General features: G+C 39.6%; 1 protein-coding gene and 1 pseudogene across 4 annotated transcripts in view; one reads left to right on the forward strand and one right to left on the reverse strand.

Moving 5' to 3' along the window:
• LOC122427829 overlaps positions 1–20,562 on the reverse strand; it is a 36,672-nt pseudogene extending 16,110 nt beyond the window's left edge.
• FRS2 (fibroblast growth factor receptor substrate 2) overlaps positions 1–27,517 on the forward strand; it is a 101,663-nt gene that overhangs the window by 15,949 nt on the left and 58,197 nt on the right. The gene's annotated exons all lie outside the window — the stretch shown is intronic.

The raw sequence follows: 27,517 nt of genomic DNA on the forward strand, positions 1-27,517 counted from the left end.
CTCCGGCACGCTCTGCAGTGTTACACAGGGAAGTACACAAAAGCCCAGCCACCTGTAGGGATGCACACCCCTGACCACGTGTGCCAGACACAGGAGCTAGCTTACGTGACTGGATGTGTGAACACACGTTTGCATCTTTGAAAGCTCACAGCGTGAAGGTCTGTACCTAGGGTGCTTACTGCATTCCAGGTCTGCATGAAGCTCAGATATAGCACGTCCTTTTCCCTCCTGGGCAGGCGCGAGGTGCTTTTTAGGTCATCTTGTTTACCCAATCATTAGGTACTCTTGAGTGACCTTTGGGTATGTTTGGGGTAGTGTTTTTACAGTTATCCCACATCTTGGGCCCTTCTTTCATTTTTCTCCTCAATGTTTCTTTTGTACTAACTAAAAAATGAAGGTGCATCCCAAGGTGAAAATTAGACTTATAATTGTTTGTTTTTATCTTATATTGGCTCTGGATATGTGAGAGCAAGACTGAAATCTTGCAGTGTTGTAACTGCTGAGGTAACTGTGAAACAGAAGAATGTAACGGGGAAGACTGGAGTGGGAGCAGACATAAACTTTGCTCTTTCTTCTGTGAAATTTCATTCTTAGTTTGGAATCTAAACAGTCATCTTTATCCCTGTCACTACTTATTATTTCATGGAGCATCAGTAGAGCCATTAGAATTTAAAGAAAGGGATATATGTACACATATGCATATATAATTAGAGTAAAAAGTAAAAAGTTATATTTCTGACAGTATGTGATAGGCTATTTAAGTCTTGAAAATAGCTTAAAGAACTCTCATTTCTACCTTAGGTGTTACTCGACTTAGGATTGAAAACCATTGATATGAATTTAAATGTTTATTTGTGTAGTTGTTAACCTGTAACTTATAACTGGTTATAACTAATATTATGATAAGTAGTACTGTTGTTGTTTATTAAGTGCCTTGGACACTCTATAGCCATAGTAAGTAGTTTACTAGTAAATACAAAGTAATACAGAATGAAAATGAAAATTATCAGCTGATAACATTCTTTTCCATTTTCTTTGTAAATGTCAAGATATGTAAACTCCACATATTAATCCTAAGGCACTTTTCCCTCCTCCCTTCTTAAGTGTAACTCTATTTTGTGATTTTTTTTTTCTTTTTTGGCATTAGTATGAATGTTTGAATCTGGCAAAGGAATATACTGAATTTTTTTATATGCCAGCTAGCATCTTTCACTTACTGAGGTAATATATTTTAGAGTTTAGAAGAATAATTGGTTATGACAACAAACCTTTGGGCTACATTATGATTTAAAAAAATGTTTATTGGTTGTGCTGGGTCTTTGTTGCGGCATGGGTTGTTCTCTAGTTGCAGTGTGCGGGCTTCTTTTCTGTTGGGGTGCAGGGCTTTTCATTGCGGTGGCTTCTCTCGTTGTGGAGCACAGGCTCTAGGGTGCTTGGGCGTCGGTAGTTGCAGCTCAGGGGCTCAGTAGGTGGTGCCCAGTCTCTAGAGCACAGGCTCAGTAGGTGTGGCACATGGGCTTAGCTGCTGCATGTGGGATCCTCCCAGACCAGGGATCAACCCCGAGTCCCCTGCATTGACAGGTGGACTCTTCACCAGTGAGCGACTGGTGAAAGTGAAGTCGCTTAGTCGTGTCCAGCTCTCTGCTACCCCATAGACTGTAGCCTACCAGGCTTGTCCATTCATGGGGTTTTCCAGGCAAGAGTACTGGAGTGGGTTGCCATTTCCTTCTCCAGGGGATCTTTCCAACCCAGGGATTGAACCCAGGTCTCCCACATTATGGGCAGATGCTTTACCGTCTAAGCCACCAGGAAAGCCCTGATTCTTTTTTTTTTTTTTTTTAAAGACAAGTCATTAAGACTATAAAATTTAAATTGTACATAGTGATATAGTTGTGTGAAGAGATGGTCAAGTCATAAACTTCATAGTGTTGTTAATAAGAGACCCCCTAAATGATACGTTTTTAACAAAAAATAAATAATCCTCATCCTAAGTGTTACTGTGTTATGTACTCCCTTTCAAGGTTTTTTCCCCTATTTTTCTGGTCTTATAATTGGAGGGTAAGATTGTAATAAAGTTGAATCAGAGGAACTAGATTAGTATTAGTGGCTGTTACATTAATTGTTCTCTTTATCTAGTGGCAAAACCAAAAATCCAATGAAATAACATTTTAAAAATAAGGTTGAAAAAGAGTTTGAATTGTTTCTTTCAGTTGCTTGAGTTTTAATTACTGAGGCAATGCTATGTTCGATATTACTTGGAAATCTGAGATAAAGAGAAAAATTGTGTTAGAAAAATGGTATCTTAAACGTTTTGACATCTGAAACATTGCCCATGACTTTGTCTTCCCCTTCTATCTTTTTTTAAAACTCCTTTTTGGATTTTAATGATTTTGGCACTTCTTAGGTTTACAAAATGTTTCTGGTGCATGTAGCCATTTGAGATCTAGACCCTAATCAGAAATTTCAAACAGATAGGTTTCTTTTTTCCCCCTTTTGGCAAAGCAGTTTTAGAGTGCTGATGAATTACACTGTGTCCAATTTTATTTCTGTAATAAAGGTTGCCTTGGGTAAGATAAATTCTTCACTTGTTTCTTCACCTGTTATACTTTGTTTTGATTGATGCAGTGTTGCCATAGTTGTACCCATTCTTACGGAAGGGGAAATGAGCCCTCGACCCTGGTGTATTGACTACTGGTAGCCTCTAGTAACTAGCCTAGAGTCTCAGTCCTAATTAACGTTGCCTACAGATGGCTCAGAATTGGCAAGGGAGTACGTCAAGGCTGTATATTGTATAGCTTATACAATAAGCTTATTTAACTTATAGGCAGAGTACACCATGTGGAGTGCTGGGATGGATGACTCACAAGCTGGAATCAAGATTGCCGGGAGAAATATCAATAAATAAATATCGATGTGCAGGTGCTGCCACTCTTAATGGCAGAAAATGAAGAGGAACTAAAGAGTCTCTTGATGAGGGTAAAAGAAGAGTGTGGAAAATCTGACTTAAAACTCAGTATTCAAAGAACTAAAGTCATGGCATCCAGTCCCATCACTTCATGGCAAATAGATGGGGAAAAAAAGTGGAAACAGTGGCAGATTTTATTTTCTTGGGCTCCAAAATCACTGCAAATGTTGAATGCAGCCATGAAATGAAAAAACACTTGCTCCTTGGAAGAAAAGCTATGACAGACCTAGAGAGTGTATTAAAAAACAGAGATATCACTTTGCCAACAAAGGTCTGTCTAGTCAAAGCTACGGTTTTTCCAGTAGTCTTTTATGGATATAAGAGTTGGGCCATAAAGAAGGCTGAGCACCAAATGAAGAATTCACGCTTTTGAACTGTGGTGCTGGAGAAGACTCTTGAGAGTCCCTTGAACAGTAAGGAGATCAAACCAGTCAATCCTAAAAGAAAGCAACCCTGAATATTCATTGGAAGGACTGATGCTGAAACTGAAGCTCCAATACTTTGGCCACCTGATTTGAAGAGCAGACTCATTGGAAAAGACCCTGATGCTGGGAAAGACTGAAGGCAGAAGGAGCAAGGGGTGGCAGAGGATTAGATGGTTAGATGACATCTCTGAGTAAATGGACATGACTTTGAGCAAACTCCAGGAGATAGTGAAGGACAGTGAAGCCTGGCGTGCTGCAGTTCATGGGGTTGCAAAGAGTGGGACATGACTTAGTAACTGAACAACAACAAGAGATGAGGAAAGTAAAACTGTTTATGCATCAGAGGATCGGAGAGAATTGTCTAAGTTCTTTAATAAATTTTTAACTTAGTTATTTATTTTAGTTTTGGCTGTGCTGGGTCTTCAGGGGGCTACTTTCAAGTTGAAGCGTGAAGACTTCTCATTGCGTTGGCTTCTTGTTGCAAAGCATGGACTCTAGGCTCATAGGCTTCAGTAGTTGCAGCACATCGGCTTAGCTGCCTTGTGATGTGGGATCTTCCCGGAGCAGGGATTGAATCCGTGTCCCCTGAGTTGGCAGGTGGATTCTTAATCACTGAACCACCAGAGAAGCTCAACTTACTCATTTTTAATAAAAGGGTAATATATGTACATGATTTAAAACTTAAAGCTGCAGAAGGGTTTACTGTGAAAGCAGGCCTCATTTCCTACCTTCCTGTCTACTAGGTCCCTTCCCCTGAGGCTACTGCTGTTTGTAGCAAGTTTCTTCCTACATTTACAACCATATCTGCTCTTTTTATTGGTTGCATAGTTTTCATTGTATTAAATATACTGTACATTCCCTTTTTGGTTGACATGTAGCTTGTTACTTATCTTTTGCTTTTATAAATAATTCAGCAGAGTATTGTATACATATATCACACCTGTGTAAATACATCAGTACTTTAAATTTTAGAAGTAAAATTTCTTTGCCAAATAAATCCATGCATTAAAACTTTGATAGGTATTGCCAAATTATTCTTCATGGTAAATTGATTTCTGAAGTTAGAATATTGGTATTAACATATGTTCTTTGGAAAAGTATGATCACTAGTTGTTGCTGTGCTCTCTATAACCAGATTTATTTTCTTTCTTTTTATTAATTATCTGGTTGTAAGCATAGTAAGTAGCCATCATAGTCAACAAAAGAGTCTGAAATTCAGTATTTGGATGCAGTCTCAAAAATGACAGAATGATTTCTGTTCATTTCCAAGGCAAACCGTTGAGTGTCGGAGTAGTCCAAGTCTGTGCCCTGACCAGTAATGCTGAAGAAGCTGAAATTGAACAGTTCTATGAAGACCTACAAGACCTTCTAGAACTAACACCCAAAAAAGATGTCCTTTTCATTCTAGCGGACTGGAATGCAAAAGTGGGGAGTCAGGAAATACCTGGAGTAACAGGCAAATTTGGCCTTGGAGTACAGAATGAAGCAGGGCTAAGGCTAATAAGCGTTTTGCCAAGAGAATGCACTGGTCATAGCAAACACGCTCTTCCAATAACACAAGAGAAAACTCTACTCATGGACATCACCAGATGGTCAATACCAAAATCATATTGATTATATTCTCTGCAGCCAAAGATGAAGAAGTTCTATACAGTCAGCAAAAACAAGACCGGGAGCTGACTGTGGCACAGACCATGGACTCCTTGTTGCCAAATTCAGACTGAAATTGAAGAAAGTAGGGAAAAGCACTAGACCATTCAGGTATGACCTGAATCAAATCCCTTACGATTATACAGTGGAAGTGAGAAATGGATTCAAGGGATTAGATCTGAGAGACAGAGTGCTTGAAGAACTGTGGATGGAGGTTCATGACATTGTACAGGAGACAGGGAGCAAGACCATCCCCAAGGAAAAGAAATGCAAAAAGGCAAAATGGCTGTCTGAGGAGGCCTTACAAATAGCTGTGAATAGAAGAGAAGCGAAAGGCAAAGGAGAAAAGGAAATATATTCCCATTTGAATGCAGAATTCCAAAGAATAGCAAGGAGAGATAAGAAAGCCATCCTCAGAGATCAATGCAAAGAAATAGAGGAAAACAATAGAATGGGAAAGACTAGAGATCTCTTCAAGAAAATTAGAGATACCAAGGGGACATTTCATACAAAATGGGCACAATAAAGGACAGAAATGGTATGGACCTAACAGAAGCAGAAGATATTAAGAAGAGGTGGCAAGAATACACAAAAGAACTATACAAAAAAAGATCTTTGAGACCCAGATAACGACGATGGAGTGATCACTAACCTAGAGCCAGACATCCTGGAATGAGAAGTCAAGTGGGCTTTAGGAAGCATCACTATGAACAAAGCTAGTGGAGGTGATGGAATTCCCATTGAGCTATTTCAAATCCTAAAAGATGATGCTGTGAAAGTGCTGCACTCAATATGCCAGCAAATCTGGAATACTCAGCAGTGGCCACAGGACTGGAAAAGGTCAGTTTTCATTCCAATCCCAAAGAAAGGCAATGCCAAAGAATGCTCAAACTACCACACAATTGCAGTCATCTCACACGCTAGTAAAGTAATGCTCAAAATTCTCCAAGTCAGGCTTCAGCAATACATGAACTGTGAACTTCCACATGTTCAAGCTGGATTTAGAAATGGCAGAGGAACCAGAGATCAAATTGCCAACATCCATTGGATCATTGAAAAAGCAAGAGAGTTCCAGGAAAATACCTACTTCTGCTTTATTGACTATGCCAAAGCCTTTGACTGTGTGGATCACAACAAAGTGTGGAAAATTCTGAAAGAGATGGGAATACCAGACCAACTGACCTGCTTCTTGAGAAATCTGTATGCAGGTCAGGAAGCAACAGTTAGAACTGGACATGGAACAACAGACTGGTTCCAAATAGGGAAAGCAGTCTGTCAAGGCTGTATATTGTCACCCTGCTTATTTAACTTCTATGCAGAGTACATCATGAGAAACGCTGGGCTGGATGAAGCACAGGCTGGAATCAAGATTGCCGGGAGAATATCAATAACCATAGATATGCAGAAGACTCCACCCTTATGCCTGAAAGCAAAGAACTAAAGAGCCTCTTGATGAAAATAAGAGGAGAGTGAAAAAGTGGGCTTAAAAATCAACATTCAGAAAACTAAAATTGTGGCATCTGGTCCCATAACTTCAAGGCAAATAGATGGAGAAACAGTGGAAACAGTGACAGACTTTATTTTTGGGGGGCTCCAAAGTCACTGCAGATGGTGACTGCAGCCAGGAAATTAAAAGATGCTTGCTCCTTAGAAGAAAAGTTTTGACCAACCTAGACATCATATTAAAAAGCAGAAACATAACATGACCAACAAAGATCTGTCTAGTAAAGCTGTGGTTTTTCCAGTAATCATGTATGGATGTGAGAGTTGGACTATAAAGAAAGCTGAATGTGGAAGAATTGATGCTTTTGAACTGTGGTGTTGGAGAAGACTCTTGAGAGTCCCTTGGACTGCAAGGAGATCCAACCAGTCCATCCTAAAAGAGATCAGTCCTGGGTGTTCATTGGAAGGGCTGATGTTGAAGCTGAAACTCCAATACTTTGGCCAGCTGATGCGAAGAGCTGACTCATTGGAAAAGACCCTGATGCTGGGAGAGATTGAGGGCAGGAAGAGAAGGGGATGACAGAGGATGAGATGGTTGGATGGCATCACCGACTCAATGGACATGAGTTTGGGTAAACTCCAGGAGTTGGTGATGGACAGGGAGGCCTGGCATGTTGCGATTCATGGGGTCGCAAAGAGTCAGACGCGACTGAGCGACGGAACTGAAGCATAGTACACTTATGTTTCACAAACTGCTAGCGTTCACCTGTTTCCTTTGTCAAAAGTATATTGGTATAAATTATTGGCAGTCACTGACTTTTATATAGGTAGCCTCTATCTTCTAAATGAATTTTTTAAAAAAGACTGGCTAGAGGCTGGGGGCTAGAGGCGATGGACAGGGAGGCCTGGCATGCTGCAGTTCATGGGGTCGCAAAGAGTCGGAGACGACTGAGCAACTGAACTGAGCTGAGAGGCTGGGGGTGGAGGAAATGGGGAGTTAAAAAAAAAGGGAATTTGGGAGTAGGAGCCTTCTCCCCCCCGCCCCCCCCCCCATAAGTCATAAGAATGGCTGTTTAGCTTATTAGGTCTGGCAATAAAAAATGTTTGTAACCTGTTATATCACAATATACTGGAATCACCCTTTATAACACTGGAGATTCATTCATCCTGTTGCTATCCTTTCTTAGGGAAATAAGTCTACCCAAACTCTAGGCCTTTGTGAGTTCCATGACCTGGGACAGGAGAGTAAGAAGTAGATAGGGTGATGCTTGGGGAGGAATGAATGAGTTAGGGTTAAAAGAAAATGAGAAATAGCAATAGGATGAGCTTAAGGTGCTTTTATTCCTTCCATTTGTTTCTGCTCTGCAGTACTGGGACAGAGTAAGAGAGAGAGCCAGGAAATGGGATTTTCTTTCCCTTTCTTTCAAGTACTTTCCTCTTTTACTGGTACCTTTCACAGGATCCTGATACCTGGGATTCAGGTGATTTGAGATGAATCATGATTTGAAGGAGATCACTGAGAGGGTTGAGTATGAAAATACCTGTAATTGTCAGAAAGATTTATAGAATCTGTGAGTCGTGATATAAAATGGAAAAGGTTTCCAGTGGTAAGACAGAGAACCATCTTTTTGTCAGGTATTTATAGCTTGTTCTTTTTTTGAGGGGAGGGTCCACTGAGGGGGCAGCATTGAGGGCATTTTTAGCATTGTTTTTGGGGGGGATTCTAGAAACATCTTGGCTTCATGTGTACTTTTTTAAAGAGTACTCTAACCATCCTTCCCTGAAGTGGAAACATATACTAAGGCTCTGATTTAAAGAGAATGTTCTGTGTATTGTATCTCAGTTGGTGTAAAGGTATCTGTGCTGGTCTGACTTGAAGTGGTAGCAGTAATTCTCTTCCTGTTTGATTCCATGGTGGAGCAAACCAACGTTGACTATAGAGCCGTTGTCCTTCAGACATGTCTAAATTTCTCAGTCTATTTATGAGCATCAACAAACACTTTGTGCATACTTCTGCCATGGGTTGAATGGGTCTATTTTCCTTTAATTTAGTTTAAAACTAGTAATGGAATTCCTGAGGTTTTGAGAGGAATAGTGTTGGCAAACTTAGTTTTGAAACTAAAGGCAAATTAAGATACCAAGCAAAACAGAAGGAGACTATTACTTTAGAAAGGGATCTTAAAACTGCTGACAGTTGCAAACCCAGTGTCTTAAATTTGTATAAACTTTAGATAGGAACTGCTATTTTTCTAAAATTGTTGGTTCAAAAAAATTGTTACATTTGTGCATTTGCACACTTTGGGTATGCTTGAGCTCAGCCTTTTCAGCAGCATATTCAGACAGTTGAGCATCATCCTTTTTGATCTTATTCTGTCTCAGACCATTTAAAATAGTTAAAATGGATTGTGGATGTCAGGAATTTGGTAAACTTTTATTAAAATCTAGTGTGTTTTTAAAAATTGTTTAAAGTGACCTTTGAACCTGTTAAAATATACTACCATCATCTGAATTATGAAATTTAGCTGAGTACTGTTAAAATGACAAATGATATCACTTGTCATTTTGATGTTTGTTCTTCTAAGTGTACTGTACCATTGCCTTTTGGAAGATACTAGCAGCAGGTACTCTGATGGATTATACTAATTAAACACAGGCCTTTCCCTGATTATATCTGTTTAACTCTAATTTTTCATGCATCCCACTAATACTTATTTGTGATTTTAGCTGTTCATGTGAATTTTACCCAAGTGCTTTTTTTGAGTACCTATTTGTTAAATCTCTCTACATATTTTGTTTTGTTGTTAGATATCTCTTACTATTCAAAACTTCTTCATGACATGAGTTACACGTTTTTACACTCTTTGGTAATTTTCCACTGGGCAACGCGGTGACTGCTTTATTATGTTGGGTAGATAACTTAGAGCTTATTTGTGCATTTGGTCATTTAGCAGATGTTTACTCAGTGCTTACTTTCTTGTAGAGGCTGAGTATACCAAGTCCAGTAAGGTAAGACCTCTGGGGTCCATGGGGTCGCAAAGAGTCGGACACGACTGAGGGACTGAACTGAACTGCCTTCAAGTTGCTTAGACTTTGATAGGAGATTCAGAAAATAAATCAATTACAGTACCATGTCTCATTCATATTTTGGAGTAATCTTTGAGAGGTCCAGGGCTCTATCTCTGATAGAGAAGATTTTTGTACTCACTCTGAAGAATGGCAACTAACCATTTGTAAAGTGTCTAAAAGTGTCTATCTCAATTTATCCTCCTAAATCCTTCAACATGAGCATGTTATCCATTTTATACGTGAGGAAACTTAGAGAAGTTACATAATTTGCTGAGAGTCATTTAGGTGATAAATTATAAAGGTAGGATTCTAATTTAGCATTCTTCCTTTTATACCAGGATTTCTCAACTTCAGCACTGTTAGCATTTTGGGCCAGCTTAATCTTTGTTGTGGGAAACTCTGCTATGCACTGTAGGATGTTTAGCAGTATTCCTGGCTGAGCTCTGGGCCAGGAGTAAGTGTAAAGAAAGGAGGCACCAGGAGCACAAAATTTAAGGCATCACTTACTCTCAAGATCTTTTAAGTGCTAACCCAACTTTCAATCCTCATATCTGAGAAAGTTCTCCCACACCAGCCTGTTGATTCTAGGCCTTCATTCAATATTGCCTGGTAACAGTATGAGGACTAAATCCCCTAGGCATTTAGGGATGTTCCTTGGGAGCTGAAGAGCAGTAATGAGCAGGGGCTTTTTGCGTAATTTGTCTCTCATCTCAGAATATATACTCTGGCAAAAGTGACTATAAGAAATGGCATTCATAAGTGCTAAGTAAATACCTTCCAGGTGGTACAGAGCTTAGAATCTTTAGGTGATACTTTACAAAACAAGGAAATCAGTTGCATTGAACTAGTGAAAACTTAGAGCAGAAATGGTACATTGAATATCCTCAGTCTAATTTGTCCTGGTGGTCTAGCACTTACCTACTGGTGTTGATCAGCTGGACTGTAGCTTGCATGCTAAACAGTCTAGATAGTTCTCTAGAATGGAGTCTTTAAAAAATGAAGTCTGTGATAAAAACTTGAATTTTAGGAGTACTGAGCAATAGTGCCTAACAGAATTATTAATAATATGCTAGGTTTGGAGTCTTAAGTAGTTAAACTTATGTTTAACTTTCTGATATAGCATTACTATTTGACCTGCAATAATATAATTTTTTTCTTTTCTTTTTGTATTGGTAGGATTGGAGCTAGGTTACAGAAGTCCCTAAAAAGCTGGTAGAGTAGGCAGCTCTTGTGATTATAGGCAGTAGAGATGCATTAAAAATTGTCTTTCATTTCTAGACCCAAATTTAAAGGGTTTATGTGGTGAGTCAGGCTCACTTGGATAATTCCTCCTGACAAGTTAACTTTCTTGAAGTTAACCTAATCGTGGGAGTGAAATCCCGTTATGTTTGCGGCCCCCAGGGTTATACAGGCAGCCCACCGGGGAGCAGCGGTGGGGCCTTAGCTTTCTGCCCGCACAGGCGGTCCCCGCTGTGTGGCTGACAGCGAGTGTTGCGGTTGCCTCTGTCGTGTCAGCCCTCCTCAGTGCATTTATCAGTGGTCCACAAGCTGTGAGCTTTTGCAGCAATGGTAATAGATTTCCCTTTGGGCTCCTAAGAGGAGTTTGGGCAGAAGTAGCTAGCAGGAAGTGGCCAAGTGGTAGAGCAGTGTCTCTGTGTCCTTCTTCAGTGCTCAGAGTGGTATGAGTAATGGTGGTTCAGATGTGCTACATCAGTGAGCAATGTATCCCATAAGTTCTTATTTATATTTTAAAGTATACAGGTCTCTGTTACATCTAAACAAGAACACCACTTAAAAGACTTGTAGTGGAGCATAAAAGTGCTTATTAGACATGGAGCTGTGTTTCTGCCAATAACTTGACATTTTGAGGACAGATAGCATCCCATTTCCAATTTGAGATTGGGTACAAAAATATCCCTTGGGCTGAGAATAGGCATAGTAAATTGCACCAACAAAAACCTTTTGTGGATTTATAGTGAAGGAAAAGTCTTCATTGAGTATGCATGGAAAAATGGGATATAAGCTCTTTATGCTTTAGTATAGTAGATGGGACCTCATATTTATAGTAATTGCTCTATATGATTAATTTTCAATGCAGATTCCAAAAATGTTTTTGCACATGAGTTAGTTATCTTTTTTTTTTTTCTTGTTATTTTCATCTTTGGTTAGTTAGAATCCTCTTCCCCCTTCTGTTCCAGTAGTGTTTCATTAGTTTTTCTTCTCTTGTTTTCACCTTCATATTTACTTGGATTCATGTTTTTACTTTAACCTTAGATTTTTCTCCTAGTGCTTTAATAAAATTATGAGACAGTAAAGTTATATTCAGATGTCTTTTATCTTCACTTTAGCACTGTTTGAGTTGGCTTTTAAGACATACTTATTTTGCATAAATTTATCTTCAGCCAGAAGAGTCATTTCTGGCATTAACACTTCTGGAATTGTTTCAGAATTTAGTTTATTATCTTAATAAGAATTCCAGAAGTCTTATTTTTTTGTTCTGTATCTCCAAAGAGTATGTTTGATTTTGTTGTTTTACTTGAGTTCGTAACATTTGGTTTGATCCCAGATATTTCAAGATACTATAATTAACTTTTAGTTTTCTTTCTAGTTTATCCAGTAATTTAGAATAGCACTTCAGTTACAACTATGCTGATCATTTGGGAAAGTACTGATATGTATTCTTCAGTGGAAATAATTTTAATAAGATATTAATACTGTTTATTAAATATATTTAAGGAGGAGTTGTTGTTTAGTCATTCAGTCATTTCTGACTCTTTGTGACCCCATGGACTGTAGCCTGCCAGACTCCTGTTCATGGGATTTCCCAGGCAGGAAAACTGGAATAGATTTCTCCCCAGGATCTTCCTGACACAGGGATCAAACCTGCGTCTCCTCTGCATTGTAGGCAGATTCTTTTGCTTGGTAAATGTTAATACTGCTTTCAGCTCTTAGATGAAACTTTATGGGGGAAGCAGTAAAACATTGTATGTGCTGTGCTGGGCTTGGTTGCTCAGTCGTGTCTGACTGTGCGACCCCGTGGACTGTAGCCCGCCAGGCTCCTCTGTCCGTGGGATTCTCCAGGCAAGAATACTGGAGTGGGTTGCCATGCATTCCTCCAGGGGATCTTCCCAATCCAGGGATCGAACCCAAGTCTCCCACACTGCAGGTGGATTCTTTATCATCTGAGCCACTAGGGAAGTTTGTCTAATTTAATTTTTGGTAAGTTACAGAAATTTGTATGACCTTTTTTACAGTTACTTTGTATAGTTTAATTTTGTATAATTTGTATACAAATTATATATAATTTAATTTTTGGTAAGAACTTTATATAATTTAATTTTTGGTAAGTTACAGAAATTTGTATAGCTTTTTTTACAGTTACTGGTGAAATGTAATTAAAATTAAATGGTGTCTAATCCTATTAGAATATACCATTTTGTTGGTCGAATATTCAATTAGCATGATCTGTAATCATTGAAATAGATTGGTAACAATACATAAAAGACCATGTTCTCTGTATGAACTGATAACATTTTCAGAGAATTAAAAATAATAAATTCACGAATGGCTAATGAGGTACTTTTAGTGAGTGTTATTATTCATTATTGATTTTCTGAATATTACTGATAAAACACTGATCCCAGTTTGTGTGTTGGTTTTGATATACACGGCAATTATTTCCTTGGTGATAGGTTCTTATGTGAGCCTAGTAAATGTTAATATAAGATATAATCAATAAGATGTGTGCTAAAGATCATATAATATATCTAAAGGTAAGTAGAAATAGTGATCCACTGAACACATCCACAAATACATGGCTGTTTAGTGGAGGTGTTTGAGAGCATGGATATTACCAAAGCGTCTGCTAGGCTGGACATGGCAGGGTGAGTTACTAAGCAAAAGAACTCAGTCACTAAGAAATGTTAGGTGGCAGAGCTGGGCTTATGACCCTTCCACTTCAGGTACATTGCTTTCATATTGTGCCACAGCTGCCTTAGAGGGCTGAAGGTTGTTTTGGCTCTTTTGTGCCTCCATTTAGAACTCCTTTGCCTTACTCCTCTCAGTCACGCGTGAAAACACAGGTAAAAATATTGAAAGAAAACTTAGTTACACCCTTCTGTATCCTGAACAGATAGATTCAGTTAATTCAGTAGTGGATCCCCACGGAAGGGGGTGGGACCTGGCTGCTGCTCAGGGTTTTTAGAAGCAGAAGAGATTAAGAAGAGGTGGCAAGAATACACAGAAGAACTGTACAAAAAAGATCTTCACGACCCAGATGATCACAATGGTGTGATAACTCACCTAGAGCCAGACATCCTGGAATGTGAAGTCAAGTGGGCCTTAGGAAGCATCACTACGAACAAAGCTAGTGGATGTGATGGAATCCCAGTTGAGCTACTTCAAATCCTGAAAGATGATGCTGTGAAAGTGTTTCACTCAATATGCCAGCAAATTTGGAAAACTTAGCAGTGGCCACAGGACTGGAAAAGGTCAGTTTTCATTCCAATCCCTAAGAAAGGCAATCCCAAAGAATGCTCAAACTACCGCACAGTTGTACTCATCTCACATGCTTGTAAAGTAATGCTCAAAATTCTCCAAGCCAGGCTTCAGCAATATGTGAACTGAGAACTTCCAGATGTTCAAGCTGGTTTTAGAAAAGGCAGAGGAACCAGAGATCAAATTGCCAATGTCTGCTGGATCATTGAAAAAGCAAGAAAGTTCCAGAAAAACATCTATTTCTGCTTTATTGACTATGCCAAAGCCTTTGACTGTGTGGATCACAGTAAACTGTGGAAAATTCTGAAAGAGATGGGAATACCAGACCACCTGACCTGCCTCTTTAGAAACCTGTATGCAGGTCAAGAAGCAACAGTTAGAACTGGACTTGGAACAACAGACTGATTCCAAATAGGAAAAGGAGTACATCAAGGCTGTATATTGTCACCCTGCTTATTTAACTTCTATGCAGAGTACATCATGAGAAACGCTGGGCTGGGAGAAGCACAAGCTAGGATCAAGATTGCCGAGAGAAATATCAATAACCTCAGCTATGCAGATGACACCACCCTTATGGCAGAAAGTGAAGAGGAACTAAAAAGCCTCGTGATGAAAGTGAAAGAGGAGAGTGAAAAAGTTGATTTAAAGCTTAACATTCAGAAAACTAAGATCATGGTATCTGGTCCCATCACCTCATGGGAAATAGATGGGGAAACAGTGGATACAGTGTCAGACTTTATTTTTTGGGGCTCCAAAATCACTGCAGATGGTGACTGCAGCCATGAAATTAAAAGACGCTTACTCCTTGGAAGGAAAGTGATGACCAACCTAGATAGCATATTAAAAAGCAGAGACATTACTTTGCCAACAAAGGTCCGAATGGACAAGGCTATGGTTTTTCCAGTGGTCATGTATGAATGTGAGAGTGGGACTGTGAAGAAAGCTGATGGCTGAAAAATTGATGCTTTTGAACTATGGTGTTGGAGAAGACTCTTGAGAGTCCCTTGGACTGCAAGGAGATCCATCCAGTCCACCCTAAAGGAGATCAGTCCTGGGTGTTCATTGGAAGGACTGATGTTGAAACTGAAACTCCAATACTTTGGCCACCTGATGTGAAGAGTTGACTCGTTGGAAAAGACCCTGATGCTGGGAGTGGTTGGGGGCAGGAGGAGAAGGGGACGACAGAGGATGAGATGGCTGAATGGCGTCACTGACTCAATGGGCATGAGGTTGAGTAAACTCCGGGAGTTGGTGATGGACAGGGAGGCCTGGCATGTTGCGATTCATGGGGTCGCAAAGAGTCGGACATGACTGAGCGATTGAACTGAACTAATAATGGGAGAGTGTGACTCTTTTGCCTTTAGATGTTGGAAAAGAGAAAGAAATGAGAGAGAATGTAAGGGACCATGACTCTCAGGTGCTTGAACAATGAGTGTTTTTCAGTTTGTGATGAATATTAATTTAGGCTTGGGTACATAGTAAACATGGATAACCATTTAAACTAATATTATCAACTTAAGGAAAATTTTAGTTTAGGTGTGCGTGCTTAGTTACTTCAGTCATGTCTGACTCTCTGCGACCCCATGGACCATGGCCCACCAGGCTCCTCTGTCCATGGGATTCTCCAGGCAAGAATACTGGAGTGGATTGCCATTTCCTTCTCCAGTGATAAAGTATGAAGTGAGTGAAGTGAATTCGCTCAGTCATGTCTGACTTTTTGCGACCCCATGGACTGTAGCCTACTAGGCTCCTCCGTCCACGGGATTTTCCAGGCAAGAGTACTGAAGTGGGTTGCCATTTCCTTCTCCATAGTTTAGGTGTAAAAAGTAATATTAACTATGATTCCTGAGAAAGCTTGTAAGTTTGAAACTAATAACTCTATGGCATAGTAACTTGTGCATTTCATGATTGTGTTTATTTTATAGTGTTTCATTTGTATTATTTTTCTTTGATTTTCAGTCTCTAGGTAGCTGTCAGCATACAATCAAAATAATTTAGATGAAAAAGCTCTGTTTATGGGACTGTGACTGCAGCTCTGAAGTTTGTTACTTGGGGAGTACCCTCCCCTTGTCTTCCGATTAGAATGGCCTGTTAGCTAGAGGAATAGTTCTGGAATAGTAACATACCAATTTACTGGAAAGGCCACCGTTCTGGTTGTTAAAGTTTTGTGGTCTTAACTGAGACCCATTTGGCGCTTGTGTATTACAGCATACTTACTTTAAGATGGGCTGCTGCTGCTTTTTTTTTTTTTGGAGCATTCTAATGTTTTTGGTTATAAGAAAGTGAGGTTGGTGATGAAGTCAGTCCAGTGTAAAATACTTATCACATAAGATAGTGTGTAGTATTGTAATGGATACATTGTAGGGCTGGGAGTCAGAAAATCTCATATAGTTTTGTTGTTTAAACTTGTTTTGTCAGTCTCTTATTGTGGAAATGAGATTGTAACACTTTCATTTTCCCTCAAATAATGGGTTGAAGCTAATCAAAATAATGCAAACATTTATTGATATACAGCATATATGGTTGTTAAGGTTTTTTTTTTCCTTTGTGGATAATTTTCCCTCTGTTTACTACTTCATTTATTTTCCCTTTTCTGGGCCAGTTCTCTTTTAGATTACTTTTTTGAGTTTTGCATACATTTGCCTCTGCTATTTCATATGAAAAATTTTAAGTATACGGTAACATTGAGAGAGAGAACAAGAGAGACAGAGACGTTGATCTTTCTCGTTTATTTTTTCAAATGCTTCTCTACTTCTTTGAGACCATTTCAGTGCCTACTTTTTTTGTCAAGGCAACTGTTATCTTCCTTTTCTCTAAATTTACCCTTTATATTTTGTAGTTTAGTACTCAGTCATTTAGTTTTTTATTTAGTTTGTTCATGAGTCGTTTTCCTGTCTTGGTCTTGGCACCTCACACACTTCTTATTCCCTTCTGCACTGCTGAATCTCAGACTCCTTGAGTGAAGGAGTCTTGTCTTACAGGCGTTTCTCTCTGTCATGTTCTCTGATACGTGAGTATAATAATGCTTGAGGTTTTCTTTGGTTGCTCTCTTTATTTCTTGTTTGAACATATGGACAGTATAAACAGTATAACACATATGATTTTAATGCTTTTAAACCTTCGTGATAGTTATTTAAGTATTTGTAAATTTGTTAGGTAGCTGATACATGAAGTTGAGCAACCATATGCTGTAGATGAGCACGGTCCGTTCAGTTCAGTTCAGCCCAGCCGCTCATTCGTGTCTGACTGTTGGCGACCGCATGGAGTGCAGCACGCCAGGCCCCTCTGTCCATCACCAACTCCCGGAGCTTGCTCAGACTTGTGTCCATTGAGTCGGTGGTGCCATCTGACCATCTCGTCCTCTTTTGTCCCCTTAGTACTGCTGAAAAGCAAACCAGGTCTCATGGTTTTTATGTGAAAAGAACTTTATTAATTAAAAAAAGATTCAGTAGGTTCTGATGTAGTTGCTCATGGTTTTAATCTTGTGCTTTGAAGTATTTTCTTTTTCTGGAATGAAGTTCTTGTTTCAACTGTGTAGAAGGAATATGTTAATTAGATTATATTTAGTTGGTGAATTTGTGCCCACAAGAATGTGACTTTTAAAAAGCTGCAAGTTGTACAGTTCTTGTAGATAAGATTGTTTCCTGTTTTCTTTTGCATATTTAGTACTTTTACATATTTTTCCATGAGTAGCCTTTCAGTTTGTCTATTTGTATCATTTGACACTCAGACTATTTAAGTTCAGCTCTACCATCACTGGAGCTTACAAATGTTAGTCATTCGAAATGTCAAAATTTGGATTTGATCCAAGAGTTACAAATAATATAAGCCTTTATATAAATATATCCAAATATATATTCTTAGGGGGAAATGAATAAATAAAATACTGTGTTTATAGAGTGGTTTTAAACAGTTAGGCTTTAGAATTGCTACATGCCCAGAGTATTTCTCCAGTGAATTGCATACTGTATCAGCTCATGAATTGTGCTATAAGAAAGGTGTTTTTTTAAAAAGTAACAAGCAGATTTAATAAATTAATATACATTTTGTTTAAAGATGTACAAAGCACATTCTGTTTAATCCAAGGTTTTAAAGTATCCAGGAACTTGTATTTACACATATACAGACGCCAGACAGCAGTGAGGTCAGAAGATGCAGGGAGGGCAGCAGAGCCTCGAACTGCTGCTGTCTGCGTGGTGAGGACACAAGTCAAACACATGCAGCTTAAAAGCGGTGCTGAGAGGTCACTGGGAGAAGTCTCCGCAGAGTCCACAGAAAGGGCACATAAACACGAGGGGAAGGCCAGGGCAGTTAATACAGCCACTGTGTCCTTGGACAACTGTGGAGGTGCCTTGTTTGCCAGATCTCTGTTCATAGTTCACATGGTGTTGGCCTGCAAGGTACTTGTCATTTTAAACATGTTCATAAAGGCACAGAAGGGCTTCCCAGTGGGCTCAGTGGTAAAGAATCTGCCTGCCGGTATAGGAACTACAGGAGATGCGGGTTTGATCCGTGGGTCGGGAAGATTCCCTGGAGGAGGCAATGGCAACCCAGTCTGGTATTCTTGCCTGGAGAATCCCATGGACAGAGGCGCTTGGCGGGCTACAGTTCATGGGGTTTTAAAGAGTCGGGCATGACTGAGCAACTGAGCGTGCACACGCACAAAGGGACTTCAACTGGCAGATCTGGAAGGACAGGATTCCTATCAGTACCACGACCATCAGTAAAAACGGGTAAGTTTGCCAGTAGACCAAGTTTTGCATTTCTGCAGTCACGCCTAGTAAAGGAGCAGTGCCAGATGTAAGGTATACACAGGGAAAGCAAGAGCGTAGAGATCACTGGCACTCCCAGTTACAGTGAAGGTCAGGGCTCTGGATGCCATTTGCCCAAGCCTGCTCAATCACAGTTTTCAGGCACCACTGAGGACCCATCAGTGTTGCAGCTGCAGTGATTTTGGGAGGCAGGATTCCAAGGGCCTGGTCCTGTGGTGGGAAAAAAGGAGGCGTTTGAGCCAAGGGAACCCTTGGGTGAGCAACGATAACCAGCTCAAACAGGAGCCGCAGAAGAAGAAGGACAACTCCAGCCAGCAACACTGCAAGTATCAGAGTCTTCAGGACTACCAGTTACCCTTCTGAAGGTCACTGTGCATCTGTGTGGCCTCTATGCTGCCAGCACCTTCCCAGCCCTTACGGTTAGCTAGCAAATGTAGAAATCATAAGCAGCTGGGTAGAGCTCATGGATTTTGGCAGTCCCCGTCCAAAATGACATTAACTGATGCCTAGCAAATACTGGTAGAGTAAGGCAGATGAGGCTGGTGATCAGTAAGGTTATTGCATATGAAGACAATCAACAAAAATGTCCGAGTGGAAAAATTGAAGGCCTGTGCAAGGCTGAAAGCCAGCAGACCGTCCCTGCTGAAGTCTGGCTTGGTGGGCTGCACTCACACCTTCCCCCACCACAGGGCTAGTGTTGCTACTTCAGACACGCTGGTTATTGTTCACTGGTTGGTTTGCACAGTTCTCATTTTCTTCCTGGTTCCAACAAATGGGAATGAAGATCCAGCAAGCTTCTCACAGTACGAGTCTCTGCTGGCACAGTCCCCTCCAGCCACTGCTGCATCCATCCCTGTTCAAGTAACGCTGGTAAGGCGGCCTGAAGCAGAAGCAGCTCATGGGACAGTACACTCACTGAGCATCACTGTAGAGCATGACGCTGTGGGGATTCTTCATTCAGATTCTTTAGAAACCAATATACACCAGGTTGAAGTACCTGTCTCAGCCACAGAATGAAGGAGGCAAACCAGAAAAGAGACACCTCTCCCACTAGCTAATGCAAAAACATGAGCTTTCAGAGTAGCATCAGACATTTCCAGGGAACAGATACCCAGCCACCAGCCACAGATGAGAGGGAACACTCTTTTCTGCCACTGATATCAAAGAGACCTTAACAGCAGTATAACTAACTCCCAGCAAGCGACGAGACCTATGAAACTTAACAAGAGTTGCCAGGCCATGATAAAGTATCAGTTTTATCACTAAAAGTGTATACCCAGTTATGGTTGTCATCAGGCCTTCAAAATGAGATGCTTGGATGTGTTCTTCAAATCCCAAATAAACAAGGGAGAAATGACCAGTGTGGTCAGGGCAAAATGCATAAACAAGAATGAACTGTGTATTTAAAGACACCACCCAGATGACATGTTCTGGAAACTCTAGTGATCTATCTAGCCTTAGCATTCTTTCCTATGTAAAAACTCTTCATTGCTCGGTCCCGTTTTAAGGCATCTCAGTTCACGTGGCATCAGTTACGCCTTCCCCGCCTGTGTTGTCTTCCTCCTTGTTCTCCTCCTCCTCTTCCACTGGTCATCCTGGCATCAGGATTTTTCCCCACCACTCTGTTCTTGCCTGGTGGGTAAGCATGCTGGTCACGGGCAGCATTTTCAGCACTGTTTCCTCCTGCTGGAGCCTTATTTTGGTGATGCCCAGCAGCGTTGAAAGGCAGAGCAGCAGGTAGCATGGTTGACCTCAATGTGACTGAAGATTCTAAGAATTACAGAAAGCTAACACAGTAGTTTGAAAAAAAAAAAAAGGTGTATAGTCAATATAGACCATTTTAGATCTTTTTAATAACATCATTACAATTTTGTTTTGCCTCCCTGAACTTTTATTTCAAAATTGGAATGATATTTGTACATATATAGTTATAAAAATTCAAGGCTTATTAAAAAAGCAGGGCATCATCTCTTCTCATCTCACATCCAGTTCCTAGCCTTTAGGGGCGGTTGATTTCAGTTCTTTCAGCTGTTTGTTCTGTTGTGCCTTTATTTTTCCAAGTCAGTTCTACTTTTTGTTGGCTTTTTATTTTAGACAGTAACTACTCACTTCCTTCTAAGAAAAGTGAGGATTAGTCATCTTAATCTTTCTGCTGCCTGCAAACGTTTATACATATTTCTCCTTCTCTATTCTTCCTTTTATAGGATATCAGGTTGGGGGGCGGGTAAATTCTTTATTTAGTATTTAAATTTTTATGACTATGCAAAATTTCTTGCAGCTGTGTCACAAGATTCACTGTGATCGTATTTTCTTATCCAACCTATGTTTTCTCAAATAATTATCTGAGTTTGAAATTTTATGTAGTTTGTGCCTACTAATTCATTTGCAATTCCCTGACAAATATATACTATAATATGGTTGGATACATCAGATAATCAGATAATCTGTTATTTCCTTTTTCTTCTTGGAGACAACCTTCTGCCTATGTAGAACGCAGACTTTCAAGCAGTGCTCCTGTTTTTCAGTAATTGTTTGGTCTAGCATTCAGTTTTGACCTGTTTCCCAAAGACCAGTGTCTGTGGTCCGCCCTCACCAGGGATGGTGAGAAGATCGGTTTTGGGGTGAGGCCACTTAAATGAACTTTCAGCCAGTCATCTAGTTTCCAGCCGCACCCTGCATTTTTGTCTTCATCATGATTTCAGTACCTGAATCTCTCCAGCATGAGTCATCTTGCTGCTGCTTATTTTAAAAAATTGTGGTAATATGGTAAAATATACATAACAAAATTTACCATTTAAAGTGTATAGTTCAGTGGCATTAAGTGTATTCCCCTTAATCTCTAGAGCTTTTATATCTTCCCTAACTGAAACTCTGTGCCTATTAACCTGGAAATGCTCATTAACCCCCCACCCCCACCCTTAGGCCCTGGTGACCATTATTCTACTTTCTGTGTTTATCAGCTTGATGACTTCTTCCTTTCAGGTTTAGACTTCACCTTTTTTGGTCTAGTTAGTTAGTTTAGTTACCTCTCCCCCACTGCCACATTTCTAGCATCCAGAATATTGTTCACTTCTCTTATTTGCCATTGTGTCCTTCCCCATTCTCATATCCTTATGGATTTTATATTTCTAAAATGTCCTTTAACTTTTTAAGATGAGGTTTCAGGGAGGAGTCAAGGCCAGTCATGCTTAACTGAAGGTCTGCTCCCCCCACCCCCAGTTCCTCATTAGTTTTAAAATTTAGGTTTTTCTAAAATTAGGAATTTAAATACAAGTATGTTAAATAAAGGCAGTTTTGTAGCTATGTTGGCTATAAAATTAAGCTTGATAGATAGGCTCCTTCTTATTGGTGGTTCCCATAGTGTTGACAGGGGTTTGATCACTTGTACGTGTTGCAACCCCATACTCTCCTCCAGCCAACATAAGATGGTTCTTTTGTGCTGAGACATGTTCTCTGCTACTGCAGCAGTTTTCATAGCAGTGAGAACCTGACCCTTCTGTGGGGAGTGATTTTGGGAGACAGACTATTACTTACAAATTCCCTTAGAAGTCTGTTACTCAAGGTGTAGTTGAGGTATTTCCTCCTCTCTACTTCTCTGAATGCCCTAGGCAGGACTAATTACTCCTTCTATGCCCTGACACTTGTGAATAATTCTGTTTTAGTCTAACTAGGTTAGATCTGTCTAACTAGAAATCCACCTTACATTGATCTTTCTCCAGCTTTTTAGACCTAGTATTTCTCAAAGTTTGGAGAATGCTCCCATATTTTGATACAGTTTTTGATCTATAATAAATAACTCTTTACCTTATGAATAGTCCATTTGGATTGGTTGAATATCGTGTTTTCTGGAAAGCATACTGTCATCCTGCCCTGTACCACCAGTGTTCATGGAAAGCTATCCAATGCTTTTTGCTTGATATTGAGAGTCAATTTTGTGTAGTTCTGAGAAGTGTGACCAGAATTTGTTGTTCACTTGCTCAGTCGTGTCCGATTATGCGACCCTATGTACTGCAGCACGCCAGGCTTCCCTATCCTTCAGTATCTTCTAGAGCTTGCTCAAACTCATGTCCATTCAGTCAGTGATGCCATTCAACCATCTCATCCTCTGTTGTCCCCTTCTCCTGCCTTCCATCTCACGCAGCATCAGGGTCTGATTTCTAATGAGCTGGCTCTTTGCATCAGGTGGCCAAAGTATTGGAGCTTCGGCTTTAGCATCAGTCCTTCCAGTGAATATTCAGGACTGATTTCCTTTAGGATTGACTGGTTGGATCTCCTTGCAGTCAAGGGACTTTCAAGAGTCTTCTCCAACACCACAGTTCAAAAGCATCAATTCTTCGGCGTGCAACCTTCTTTCTGGTCCGGCTCTCACATCCATACTTGACTACTGGGAAAACTACAGCTTTGACTGTATGGACCTTTGTTGGCAAAGTAATGGCCAGAATACTTAGGATCAAAAAAAGTGGCCAGAATACCTAGATTCAAGAAAAAAAAAACAAGCAAGTTTCTTTTTTTTTTTTTGGCCCCACTTGCATGGCATATGGGATCTTATTTCCCAGCCAGGAAATAAGTGGAAGTAAGTGTGCCCCCTTCAGTGGAAACAGAGTCTTAACCACTGGACCAGAAGTCCCAAAACAAGCAACTTTAATCTTTCTCTGTTTGAGTTTACCTATGAAATAGAAGTAATAGCAATAATAATATAATGTAATGTTGTAAAGGTTAAATTAATACATCGAAAGTGCCAGTTCAGTGCCTGCTGGCACGTCGTTTTGTAGTCAGTCCTTTTCATTTTTCTGGGGACATTGCCTGCTATAATATCATTAGAACTTAATGAAAATCGATAATGATTTTTGACAGAAAATCAAAGTAAAAGAAATCTAGTTATTATTAAAATATACAGCTCTCTGAATTTTCTACATGTTCTGAAATGATTTCCATGGATAATAGCAGATTAAGACATATAGATAAACTGGGAGAAACAGTCTTCAGTATATGTTATATACCTGCTAAAATATTGTATTTTAAAAATATACTATAAGATACCAAAGTCTTTTAGACACATGGAAATATATTGAATGGCAATGTTAATGTTCATATTCTTTTCTCCCTAAAAAGAGTTATGCAGCCCACTAATGAATTCGATATTTGGCACAGTTGTTGTCTTCTAATTTGAGAGCCAACTCTGTTTATTTCTCTCTTCAGAGACTGTGTACTAAGGGGAGAGAAACCTCTGTTCAGCAGTCATGAGAACACTTGCTCATGTGCCTAGGCATTGTGGATAACGGGAGAATAAGGCGTAACTGTTTTTCTTAAGGAACCATAATCTCTTCCTCAGTTCCGCAATATTAAAGTCAGATGTTCTGGCAGACTGTATTCCCACTATTTGACCCAGAATTCCACTTATAATGCTTTATAAATGTGGAATAAAACTGTGCGGAGATTTATGTACAAGGTGTTCATTAAAATACTAATTATAAAAGCAATAAAAAAAGATAAGACTTTTGGTACATCCATTATATTTTCCAGACTTTCAATTAGAGGCATGCTGTTGCTTATATAATTAAACTTTTATTTAAAAAAAAAAATCTGTTCTGGTGGATTTACATGGGAGGATGGATAGAGGGTTAGGTCAGTTGAATTGCTCAATACATTAAAGGGAGTGATAAAGTGATCAGGTCCACGTTAGAGCCCCAGTTCCACACTGATTGTATGTATGTATGACTCTGGCAAGGTGGTTCTTTAAAATTCTGCAAACTTGTTTTTTGTAATGCCAGGAGATCTGAGTTCGATCCCTGGGTTGGGAAGATGCCCTGGAGAAGGGAATGGCAACCCACTCCAGTGTTCTTGCCTGGGAGATTCCATGGACAGAGGAGCCTGGTGGGCACTAGCCCATGGGGTCGCAGAGTTGGACACGACTGGGTGGCTGACACGCAAGTTTGTCATGAGGACTAAACGAAACTGCAAATGTGCTCAGTGCTCAGTTGTTTCGGTCATGTCCAGCTCTTTGTGGCACTATGGACTGTAACCCGCCATACTCCTCTGTCCGTGGGATTCTCCAAGCGAGAATACTGGAGTGGGTTGCCGTGCCCTCCTCCAGAGGATCTTCCTGACCCCGGGGTCGAACCTCCATCTCCCGTGACTGTTGCATTGAAGGCGGATTCTTTACTGCTGAGCCACTGGGGAAGCCCAAATGAAACTGTATGTAACCTTAAAAGTAAGATAAGTAGCTCAGTAAATCTTTGTGAGTCTACTGTTGTTTTTCCCTCCTTAATAGTTTTTCTCTGTAACCTGCCTCCTGTCAATTTAAACCAGAAATGGCAATATTTTGCTTGGTCTGATAACTCCCATTGTGTTCTAATAGCCATCTAGAGGTTTCTGTGGCTTTCAGTAACTTCTGCAGAGCTGTCACCTGTTACATGTGTCAGCCAGTTTTGAAGAAGGGGAAATAGCAGTGTGTGTCTTAGGTTTGCCATTTTGCTGTAAACCTTGTCTCTTTATACATATATTCTCTCTTTGTTCTTTTTTGGGTATCATGTATTTTTTGTTCTTGCCCCTTGTTTTGATGGGGAGTATGTTAGCTTCGTGATTAGCTGGGTTATGAAGATCTTTTTTGTACAGTTCTTTGTGTATTCTTGCCACCTCTTCTTAATATCTTCTGCTTCTGTCATGTTCATACCATTTCTGTCCTTTATGGAGCCCGTCTTTGCATGCTTTTGCCATGAAGTGATGGGACTGGATGCCATGATCTTAGTTTTCTGAATATTGAGCTTTAAGCCAACTTTTTCACTCTCCTCTTTTACTTTCATCAAGAGGCTCTTTAGTTCTTCTTCACTTTCTTCCATAAGGGGTGTGTTATCTGCATATCTGAGGTTATTGATGTTTCTCCCGGCAATCTTAATTCCAGCTTGTGCTTCATCCAGCCCAGTGTTTCTCGCGGATGTTGGCAATTTGATCTCTGCTGCCTTTAATATGACCAAATACAAAGAAAGTTTTCCATAAGGGATTATGGTGTCTTTTAGGGCAGGTAGATTATGACCAGAAAAAAGCAACAGTTTTTTTTGTTATTGTTAAATAGCATAAATTTAGGTTCACGGTGTTTAGTATAAGTTATGTTCTAATAGCAGCCAGGAAATAACAACCAATAAATTATTACTGGTGATTAATGAAACATCCCTCAACACATAGGCAATACTGATTTTTACACTTCTTGCAAGTTATGGATACTATGAAAAATTTTTACTTTTCTTGATGATTTTTTCTACACTGATAAGTCCATGGTATTTATAAATTATCATAAAATAAAACTTTTTATTAAAGAGTATTAAAAGTTGTTATTTTAAATCCAAGAATTAATACCATGTGGTGTGCAGTTAACTTTATTTTGACTGAAGGGCAAGCTGTTTTAATGACATCACTCAGCTAGGAATCAAAAAATTGGTTCCTTGAGTAATTTAACTCTCGGGGTCACAACAGCTTCTGTCCTGTAACATAGCTCTGACTGTCATGAGCCCTACAATTCTGTGGCCTTTTTTTTTCTTTCACAAATCTCTTTCAAAATTCACTTTTTTTCTGCTGAGTTTTTAATATGCTAAGTATAGGTTAGATGTCAGTGTACATTTCTAAATGCTTGATTCTTTTTTCCAGATTTTTAGTCCAAAAAAACTATCACTTTTTAAAGATTGCTCTTTTGTTTAGATTGCTCTTTTATTCATTAAAACATAGTTCTGACTCTGTATGGTAGCAGGTTCCTGGGATGAAAAAAAAAATTTAGACCCCCATTTTCTTAATCCCCACAATCTTTATATTACATTTATTTTGACCTATAGTAAAATTAACAGATTCAAGCTTAACATTCTAAACAATGGAAAGAGCATTACTGAACTACAAAATGGCCAGGCAGAGAAATCTGGCAGAGGGAAAGGATTATTTTATGTACTGAAAAATTAGCCTGTGGCAATCAGGCCCTGACTGGCTCTGCACTGTTTCAACAGAGAATTAAGTGGTTGTATTATACAGATATTTTGCTGAGTTATTTGATAAGACAAGTAGGAATATTTAAGACCTTTTGATGGTAATTTAAAAATTTGGTCTTTAAAATAATCCTTAAGAGGAGGAGGGATTCCCTTGGTTATAGGACCCCAAGGAAAAATCTACTGGCAAGAAAGCTCTTGGGAGTACAGGAAGGTTGGTCTCAGACAAGTTGGGATAATTTCTGTTTACCGTGGTGGTACTTACCCCTTTGCATATAGCCGTTTTCCAGTATCATTACTTCTTCTTGACTGTGTTCCTTAGAAGTAAATCTAAAATAGATTAGACATTTCTCATATTCTAAATTAGAGGAATTATCCAAAATTTATAAAACTAATATTTTCAAGACCTCACAGGATAAATCCATTGGTTGAAAGTGTACATTACTTTTGTATTTCTTTGGAGAGATTAAAAACAGTCTTTTCTCCCCCCTGTGAGATTGGGGCAAGTGAGAATGGATTGTTTAAGTCAGAATTTTTGGTGGCAGTAAAAACCAATTAAAGCATATTGTGAATTTTAAAAGGCTATTGGATAGAGCTCAGTGGCTCATCAAATTGTTTTGAGAGTTAGAGAACCAGATTCAGGACTAAGCAGCCAGAAACAATGCCCGAAATCCCATTGCACAACGATTCCCATGAGGGTGCCCGTACCATCCAGAGACAGACCAACAGACG

The sequence above is a fragment of the Cervus canadensis genome, chromosome 25, assembly GCF_019320065.1.
Source record: "Cervus canadensis isolate Bull #8, Minnesota chromosome 25, ASM1932006v1, whole genome shotgun sequence".
NCBI classification, from domain to species: domain Eukaryota; kingdom Metazoa; phylum Chordata; class Mammalia; order Artiodactyla; family Cervidae; genus Cervus; species Cervus canadensis.